This window comes from Sycon ciliatum, chromosome 13 (assembly GCF_964019385.1).
Source record: "Sycon ciliatum chromosome 13, ocSycCili1.1, whole genome shotgun sequence".
Taxonomy (NCBI): Eukaryota; Metazoa; Porifera; class Calcarea; order Leucosolenida; family Sycettidae; genus Sycon; species Sycon ciliatum.
Genome location: NC_088655.1, coordinates 1,650,723 through 1,660,791, shown reverse-complemented (window position 1 = coordinate 1,660,791; position 10,069 = coordinate 1,650,723). Strand labels below are relative to the sequence as shown.

Genomic DNA, 10,069 nt, shown 5'->3' with positions numbered 1-10,069 from the left:
CTAGACTAGTACAGTCTCCTAGACTAGTACAGTCTCCTAGACTAGTACAGTCTCCTAGACTAGTACAGTCTCCCAGACTAGTACAGTCTCCTAGACTAGTTCAGTCTCCTAGACTAGTAGAGTCTCCTAGATTAGTATAGTCTCCTAGACTAGTTCAGTCTCCTAGACTAGTACAGTCTCCTAGACTAGTACAGTCTCCTAGACTAGTACAGTCTCCTAGACTAGTTCAGTCTCCTAGACTAGTACAGTCTCCTAGACTAGTACAGTCTCCTAGACTAGTACAGTCTCCTAGACTAGTACAGTCTCCTAGACTAGTACAGTCTCCTAGACTAGTTCAGTCTCCTAGACTAGTAGAGTCTCCTAGATTAGTATAGTCTCCTAGACTAGTTCAGTCTCCTAGACTAGTACAGTCTCCTAGACTAGTACAGTCTCCTAGACTAGTTCAGTCTCCTAGACTAGTACAGTCTCCTAGACTAGTACAGTCTCCTAGACTAGTACAGTCTCCTAGACTAGTACAGTCTCCTAGACTAGTTCAGTCTCCTAGACTAGTACAGTCTCCTAGACTAGTACAGTCTCCTAGACTAGTACAGTCTCCTAGACTAGTACAGTCTCCTAGACTAGTACAGTCTCCTAGACTAGTACAGTCTCCTAGACTAGTTCAGTCTCCTAGACTAGTAGAGTCTCCTAGATTAGTATAGTCTCCTAGACTAGTACAGTCTCCTAGACTAGTACAGTCTCCTAGACTAGTACAGTCTCCTAGACTAGTACAGTCTCCTAGACTAGTACAGTCTCCTAGACTAGTACAGTCTCCTAGACTAGTACAGTCTCCTAGACTAGTTCAGTCTCCTAGACTAGTACAGTCTCCTAGACTAGTACAGTCTCCTAGACTAGTACAGTCTCCTAGACTAGTACGCGCAAGGTTGACAGGCCCGTCTTCCCCCCAGATGAAACAGATGAAACAAGATGAAACGAGATGAAACGAGATGAAACAAGATGAAACAAGATGAAACGCCAATGTACGGGCGCAGATGGGGCCGAGATGAAACGAAATGAAACAAAATGAAACAAGATGAAACAAGATGAAACAAGATGAAACCAAATGAAACTCGAAGTACGGGCGTAGATGGGCCGCGAATGAAACAAGATGAAACAAGATGAAACAAGATGAAACAATGTACGGGCGGAGATGGGCCGCGCGCAGTGCACCCGGCGTGACGTGCACGAGCGAAAAGAACTGAATTAATCCAATCATTGAAATAATTTTGTTTGCAGAGGCAATTCGCGCAAGGGAGATAGGAATTTGATGGCTTGCGAGTGACAGCACGAGCCGAATTTATTGCCCGTGGAAGTACCCACGATAGGAATACACTGTTGGGAACATGGTGGCGCCGCTGACGGTACCTATGTAAGTGGAATTACTTTATTGGAAGTACCCACGACGGGGAAAATAGTCTCTCTAGTATTGTCGGTGAATGGTGATGGTGGTGGTGGCGATGGCTACTTTCCTCTGCTCAGAGAGAACCCCTGCATGTCCTTCGTCGTGATGCGAAAGAGCAGTGGATGCAGGTAAAGGCCGTGTCAGAGAATTTCGCCTAGTGCTGTGGCCAGGGTGAAAATAAATTAGGGCTGAAACGATCATTCAATAACTCCAAGCGATCAACCAATCTCTTTAGCGATGAATATCATTGTAACATAGAAAAATGTGGGCACAAGTTATGCAATCGAGTCCACCAACTAAACCAGATTTCGAATAGTCAGACGTGCACAATCTAGCACAAAACTGACAAGGAGTATGAGTACTGAGACATTGAGATCAATTATAATTGTTGGTTCATAATTATAGATTCTTTCCGGCTGTAGTCGTGCACCTCGAACACAAGACTATGAAGAAATTCCATGATGCCTTTGCTACATTAGCTGTGGCCACCAGTCAAACACTCTAAATATACCCAGGCTACCGCTCAGTGTTTGGTATTCTGTAAACATTTCAGGCAATTGTGTCGACACCTGTAGACATCTGACTGGTCTAAAGCCTAGTTCACATTCGACTTAACACTGACGGTACAGGACGTAAGGGCCTGTCGGGACGGCTGGGGTGAGCTGTAAAACCTTTTACGATTCGTACGACACGACATGCTGAAGTCGTTGCGATGTTCTCCAGCGAACGGCGCGAGTCATAAGGCACAGTCCGTGACGGGGTGACTTTCGGACCTTATTTCTTGTTTTTCGGGACTTCTTTTCAATTATTTCACCTTGAATGAAGCGAAATCAAATTCACAATACCAGTTTTTCATGGAGACAAAAAAGTAGCCCTGAAAGTTGTGCCATTCGAATAGTAGCCCTAGGAAATGATAAAACAGTTCATCTGTCATTCTCCTAAACTATCCCTAAATACCATAAGTGACATGAGATCTTATCTTGCTAAAATTCAACTCAAGTCGTGTTAGCCATTCTGCGAGTTATCATGGGAAGCGCAGTGTTCGAAATCCTAAAAATTTCCCAGTACGAATCGGGAGTGGATGGCGCACGCCGCCGCCTCCTGTTCTCACTCAAAATGCAGCCGTTTTGTACGCTTGCGTCTCCGTCTATGCCCGTCTACGGTATGAAAAGTTGAACTGATCCAACACTTCCCGATCCGTACGGTAGTATGGTTGCGTTCCCGTTCCTGGTGTTCACATTGGACGCCGTCAGACCGTCCTGTCGCTTCCCATCGATCCTTACGCCGCGTCCCGTCGAATTTGAACTAGGCTTTATCAATATGAACTAGAGGAGTTCATGTTGTTGTTTCTAGAACGAAGAATCAGGCTTGTCGTCACCCTTTGGCTTGAAGCTCTTATCACCAACTTCCGCAACGAATCAATCGAAAAGATACCGTCTTGACTCCCGATCTCTTTCATAGCCACGCATCAATATTACTGCGCTTGAAAGTACCAATTGCACTCGTATCCACAATTGGATGGAGGGCAAGGGCTAGAATACTGCCACTGGTATGCATGCATAAAAAATCGTTTGCATTCGCTTTGAACCCTAACGATTATCGATTGCGCTCTTAAAACGATCGGTTTGCGAGTTATCTGTATACTTGTTTCAGCCCTAAATGCATTGCCCTCGTAGAGGACAGGGATGAGCAGTGATATGAGCAGGGATGTGAGTACTGATGTGCCTTTCGTCCTCATATTTTACAGAGAAGACGTCTGCCCCCAATAATAAAATTAATGTAGTAATGATAATGTGTTGCCCTTTCATCTTCTCAGGAGCCCTATGCCTTTGCCTCTTCTCCCCTGGACTGAATGGACTGGACGCTCTGTCCAGTAGTGTCCAGTAAATGATTTGTAGTGTAAGTTAGGGTGCACTCTCTCTTGAGGATTTGCCCACCTTGATGATTGTGCTCTTCGTGTTATTAGAAAATGTCTCTACCTGCCAGGATGGTATAAGAGCACGAACTGAATCACCTGTTGGTGCAGAAGGCTTGGAGGACTGCTTTTGAAACAGTTGTTCAAATTTCCTGCACCTCTTCGTAGCCGTTGTCTGATTGCTGCATTCTGGGGAGACTGAAGTTAAGGTTAGTGAAGCTGCACAGTCCCCGTGGAAATGTTTATGCTGCAACTATTTACTGCTGACATGTATTTATGTATTTCAGGAATCTCCAGAGGGTGAAGGCTTGCTGCAAGCTCCGTCCCTTCAATGTCGTGATACATCCGTAGATCAGTCGTGTGCCTGTCCTGTGCTTTTATGAGCATGCTCCTTTGCACATGCCTTTGTCCTGTGCATGCGTGGGCGTGGGCGCGCGCGTGTGTGTGTGTGTGTGTGTGTGTACGCCAACGACACCGTCCGTGCACATGTGCATGGACGTGAGTTTGTGCGTATGTGCGTTTGCCTTTGTTATATGCATACAGTATTATCAATTTATCATGCCTATACAAGCCTTGCCAGTGTCTCGATAGGAGAAGCAGATACATGATTACACCACTTGGGTTTTGACCTTCTTTGGCCGGGGCGAATGTCGAAGGAAAGACTCCCTCTGGGCCAAGGTGTTGGCGACAGTTGAGAGTTGTCCTCTATTTTGCAGCGGGGGACAGCATGGCATATTTGGTGCCGGAAAGAGTGCAGTTGCACTTTTCATGTTACTGTAAAATTTGCTAGGTCAATCCCTTGAAGCTGGAGACTGCTGATACTGCTGCTCAAACGGCTGCTGCTGTTACTCTCTGCTGCTACCATGGTCGTTGCTTTGTATCAATGGCGAAAATTCTCAGATGAGCTTTGGGTCCGGGCACTAGAATCCTGCTGCTGCCTCTGCAGCAGTTGTAGAAAGTTTTATAATACCAGTGTCGATGGTGAACTTCTGCTCTTTTTTTTATCCCAGACACTTTGTGCTCAAGAGACTGTTAGGTCTTTGTGGTGTTGTCGTTGCTGTTTGGTTATACATGTACTAGTTGGCGTCTGTTTGGAAATATATTGTGCTTTTCTGTGTGTTCATGTGAACGTAGAAGCCCTCACCGAAACCAACACTACGTTGCTGTGTTGTTTTCTTCTAAGGTCGGGCACAGTAAAGGAGACGACTCTGTGAGTATATTCGCAGATGAACTTTGGGTTAATAGAATGCAGGTGCTGCTGCTCTTGTGCCGGGCTGTTGGTGTCAATGATGGGGTGGATCATGCTTTCTCTTTATATACCTTTTGTATATTTGTGTGTAATTAGGAGCACATACCAACACGTAATCTTTCTAAAGCCTAGTTCTCTTTCGACGCAACGCTGACGGTACGGGACGTAAGGGCCTGTGACGGCTGGGGTGAGCTGTAAAATCTTGTACAATTCGTACGACACGACATGCTCCAGTCTTTGCGATGTTCAACAGCGAATGGTGCGAGTCATAAGGCACAGTCCGTGACGGGGTGACCGTCCCGGCGTTTCCCGTCGATCCTTATGTCGCGTCCCGTTGCGCCCCGTCGAATGTGAACTGGGCTTAACAATGGCATGGAGACAGTTTCAATTGCAGTTTAATGTTACTGCACTGCACTGCAGGTATCAAGGCACTACCCAGAGGGAGGATGTTGGCCTTCTCCTGATGGGAAAATGTCTTCTTTCTCATGGCGTGGCCAGGACTGCACTGACCCTACCATCCACTCTACCTCTCCGGAAAGGGACTTGACAACCAGTCAAGATGGATGTGCAGAGATATACCAGCGGTAAGTAACATGCTTAGGATATCCACTTGATGAAGGAAGGACAGGTGCTCAACTACTACACCAAAATGTGAGCATAAGGAGATGGGCTGATGGGTCATGGATGGGTGACAGGTCTTTGCCCGGTTGCTGGAGTATACCAACCTGGGTCTTGGATTGGTTTAGAAGCGGCCTGTTCTATTCGGGGTGCCATCCTCAATTAGACGGGCAGTGAAGATCTTGCAGGATCAATCGCACATGTAGAATATGGACATGTGGATGCGGGCAGCAGATCTGTAATTTCCAGTACAGTTGAACATCGATTATCCGACCACCTCTGGGCAGACAACTGTCAGGCGGTGTTCAGATAAGGCAAATGTTCCGGATAAGAAAACACACTGTAAATACATGTACATGTACATTGTAAATAGAATAGAGTGCTACTTTTCAAAATTTTCGTATTTTTTGAATGGCTCACTACATGCACAGTGCGTACTCTACGGCACGTGCGCCCAAAAAAACTGTTACGGATAATCGAATGGTCGGATAGTCGATGTGCGGATAATCGATGTTCAACTGTATCAAAGTTCAGTTGTATTTGCTTTTCTATATTTTCTACATGTGATGTTGTTTACTGCAGCTTCTAGCATTAACTGCCAGTTTGCACTGACGCAGCAAGACTCCCCAACAGTCAAGTATGTTTCATTGCATGCACTAGGATTACAGTAGAATGCCGATTATCCGAATGTCAACTGTCCAAACGGTCAATTATCCGAAATTCCTGTTTGCACTGAATTAAATTCAATAAGTCGACTTATACCGGTAAAATATGGTAACCGCGGGACTGCAGGGTGTGGCATTTCCATGATACAGTGGAAAATTTCACGATTTTTGGTGCAAACATAGCTCAGACGCTGCTCGATTGGATATACAATGCAGGTTCTTGGAACCACGGACACGACTCTTCGATTCAAGGCTCACAACACTTCGGGATCTGAACGTTTTAGGTCCGGGAGCTGTTCGCGGTTTTGTCGCTTGTCACGGTTGTAGACTCATCGTTGTAGCATAAATAAGGCTGGACTATTCCAAGCGGAAAACTAAAATATTTCTTTCTCAAAGCACAATCACCGGCCCGGAGGAGCACACCTTCTCTAACTACATACCGGGTGCAGTACATGACACGTCCGTGTATTGACTAGTCTCTTGTACATTTAGATCTACCACACGACTCACGTAGCGCTAGCACAGCAGTGCGGGTGTAGTCATGTACTACTACTACCGCCGGGCGCCGAAGAACGGACCGCCGATGAACGGCCAGGCTATAATTTCGCCATTTTTTAAGAACGGTCTAGGTAGAAACGTAATGTACAATATGAATATGATGTACACTCAGATGCATAAATGTGCATGTAAGACTGTACCATCGAATAAGAACGAAACTGCTGTGTTCGCTAAAAATGAGAACGGGCTAGGCTAGAACCCTGACCCCGTTCTTCGGCGCCCGGCAGTACTGTAGTGTAGTGTTCCGTATGTTTGTTGACTATGGCATGCACGCAGAAGCCAGCGGATGTAAAAAGTCCAAATCGGAAACGGCTAAAACGGGATATCCTCAAATTTTGCCGAGCTGAAAATCACAGGGTACGTAGGGCTTGTAACAGTGAGTCGAATGCTCTTGGTCCGGAGAAGCTGCAACAGATGGTTCTCAAATCGAACGCGTTTTGAATATTGGCCATTTTGCACACAAATAGATGGTGTGGCTACCTGGCTGCACACTGTGACCTTATCACCTGGATCAGGTAGACTGCGTGCTCGCGTTCGCTCATGTTCGATTTGGCGTATCTGACGAACCATGGACCGCAGCCTCCTTGGAAAAGAACATTCAACTCAGCGCCCCAAATCTACGGGTCCTGAAATTAAAAAAATTCAGCAGACTTCCCCTTTAATATTTAAGGCAGAACTTATTACAGTCCTTGATTAGAAGTTGACATATTCTTGTACGAATCCGGTGGCAGCCACAACAATGTCTTTTGTGAAAATGTATGCAAGCCTTTTAAAAAGCATCTCCCACCAGGCATTCGATCGAATTTTTCATAGCGTGGAGATTTGTTACGGCGTGAACTGATGCTTGGCGTATAGAATTTGCTTTTCGATGTGTTCTTTGGAAGATGCAGTCTTAAAAATGGTGTGGATGTCTTTGTTTCTGTCCTTCTGCTGTCCTCGTAGAAAGAATAATATAGACGTGCAGAAAATGTAGGAGAGCGATGACATCAGAAGGACACTCTCAGGTTCAGGGTACCTGTACTGCCCCAATAAAGTGGGTCAGATCCCAAAACGAGGTTGGCCGAAGCAAAAAAATAGAAGAGCCTGCCTTGAATCGAATATGAGGAAGAAGAAGAAGAAGACAAAGAAAGAGAAAGAGTAGGAATTTGTTTGTGTAAACTTTGTTTCCTCTGTCTAGGCCATCGCATTATAGCAGCCAACAGTGTGTGTGTGTGTGTGTGTGTGTGTGTGTGTGTGTGTGTGTGTGTGTGTGTGTGTGTGTGTGTGTGCGCGTATGTGTGTGTGTGTGTTTGCGTTTGTGTGCACACGCTTGTGTGTGCGTATGTGTTTGCATGTGCGTATATTCTGCTCATCTTGACTTAAATTTCCACATCTGGGCATATTGTGTTCTGTATGTGAATTTATCTTCATTAACTTGTGCGCTACGTTCCTTTCTTCACGTTACGGCACTTTAGTATTGTTTTACTTGAACATCATACTCTCGCCCAACTTTGTTTCACCAACAAAGGTTTATTTTCTAATTGATTGTGTATGAGTTTCATACCACTGTCAGGGGCGTCGGAAGGTATTTTAGTGTGGTACGGTCAGCCATCTGAAGTACAATTGACTCGTGGGGGAGTGGTGGCTGAGCCGAAAATTTTGGAATTTTAGATCCCAGATCAGTGTATTTTGTTGATTCACGGGGTATCTGGGGCAAAAAGTGGTACGGTCAATACTGTAGTGACCGTACCGTGTGCGACGCCCCTGACTGTTGGAATCCACCAGCTGTGTTTCCTTGAGGGGCGTATCCTTACCTGGGATGTGTTTTCTCATTCCCGGCAGCAACAATATGTATATAATTTAAGAATAGAATTAGATGTACAGGAGAGTGCCGATTATCCCCACCCCTCGGGACGCGGGCTGTCTCCAGAGGGTTCAGATGAGAAGAATGTTCGGATAAGAGAGTAGTCACACATCAATCCAAATCATGCATATTCCAGCATGTTTTCATCATTTTCATTCTCTTCAGCAGTGCAATAGGAACTAGGTGCACTCAAGCTCCTCTAAATTAATGACACTATTATTACACATTTTGACTCAAACCTGTTGTAATACATCTTGTGAATCGCTTCAATGGTGCCCTGAGCGACGAAAATCAACAACTTGAAACTCATCTTCTACCCCTCAATTAAATGCAAGCAATTATTTTGGATAATTAATCATTTGGATAGTTGATATTAGGATAATCGGCACATTGTGTGTGATGGGGGGGGGGGGGGAGAGGAAGAGGAGGAGGCTGCGAGAGGCCGTGGTGGACGTGTACTTGTGCAGAGCCTGGAAAAAGCCTCACTTTAGATGTATGCACATTCAAACGGTGGATGCTTCCCGCCATCCTTTTCCCCCTCTTTTTCCTTTTCCCGCCATTCTTTACCCCCTCTTTTTCAATTTCCCGCTCTTCTTTTCCCCCTCTTTTTCCCCCTTTTTCTCCCCTTTTCCCCCTTTTCTGCGAGAAGATTAGCCCCCTCCTTGCGCAACTAGACTGGTACAGTCTCCTAGACTAGTACAGTCTCCTAGACTAGTACAGTCTCCTAGACTAGTACAGTCTCCTAGACTAGTACAGTCCCCTAGACTAGTACAGTCTCCTAGACTAGTACAGTCTTCTAGACTAGTACAGTCTCCTAGACTAGTACAGTCTCCTAGACTAGTACAGTCTCCTAGACTAGTATAGTCTCCTAGACTAGTACAGTCTCCTAGACTAGTACAGTCTCCTAGACTAGTACAGTCTCCTAGACTAGTACAGTCTCCTAGACTAGTACAGTCTTCTAGACTAGTACAGTCTCCTAGACTAGTACAGTCTCCTAGACTAGTACAGTCTCCTAGACTAGTACAGTCCCCTAGACTAGTACAGTCTCCTAGACTAGTACAGTCTCCTAGACTAGTACAGTCTCCTAAACTAGTACAGTCTCCTAGACTAGTACAGTCTCCTAGACTAGTACAGTCTCCTAGACTAGTACAGTCTCCTAGACTAGTACAGTCTCCTAGACTAGTACAGTCTCCTAGACTAGTACAGTCTCCTAGACTAGTACAGTCTCCTAGACTAGTACAGTCTCCTAGACTAGTACAGTCTTCTAGAGTACTAGTACAGTCTCCTAGACTAGTACAGTCTCCTAGACTAGTACAGTCTCCTAGACTAGTACAGTCTTCTAGACTAGTACAGTCTCCTAGACTAGTACAGTCTCCTAGACTAGTACAGTCTCCTAGACTAGTACAGTCTCCTAGACTAGTACAGTCTCCTAGACTAGTAGTACAGTCTCCTAGACTAGTACAGTCTCCTAGACTAGTACAGTCTCCTAGACTAGTACAGTCTCCTAGACTAGTACAGTCTCCTAAACTAGTACAGTCTCCTAGACTAGTACAGTCTCCTAGACTAGTACAGTCTCCTAGACTAGTACAGTCTCCTAGACTAGTACAGTCTCCTAGACTAGTACAGTCTCCTAGACTAGTACAGTCTCCTAAACTAGTACAGTCTCCTAGACTAGTACAGTCTCCTAGACTAGTACAGTCTCCTAGACTAGTACAGTCTCCTAGACTAGTACAGTCTCCTAGACTAGTACAGTCTCCTAGACTAGTACAGTCTCCTAGACTAG

General features: G+C 45.4%; 1 long non-coding RNA gene across 2 annotated transcripts; it reads left to right on the top strand.

The window, feature by feature from the left end:
• The first annotated feature begins 918 nt into the window (after positions 1–918).
• LOC135830121 (uncharacterized) lies at positions 919–8,948 on the top strand. 2 transcript variants are annotated; one of them, XR_010555993.1, is made up of 6 exons: positions 919–1,566; positions 3,405–3,562; positions 4,488–4,563; positions 5,023–5,186; positions 5,803–5,857; positions 7,386–8,948. It is a non-coding gene; the product is annotated as an uncharacterized LOC135830121 (long non-coding RNA). The 2 variants fall into 2 exon arrangements; XR_010555994.1 differs by having other exon boundaries at positions 7,898–8,690.
• The last annotated feature ends 1,121 nt before the right edge of the window (positions 8,949–10,069 follow it).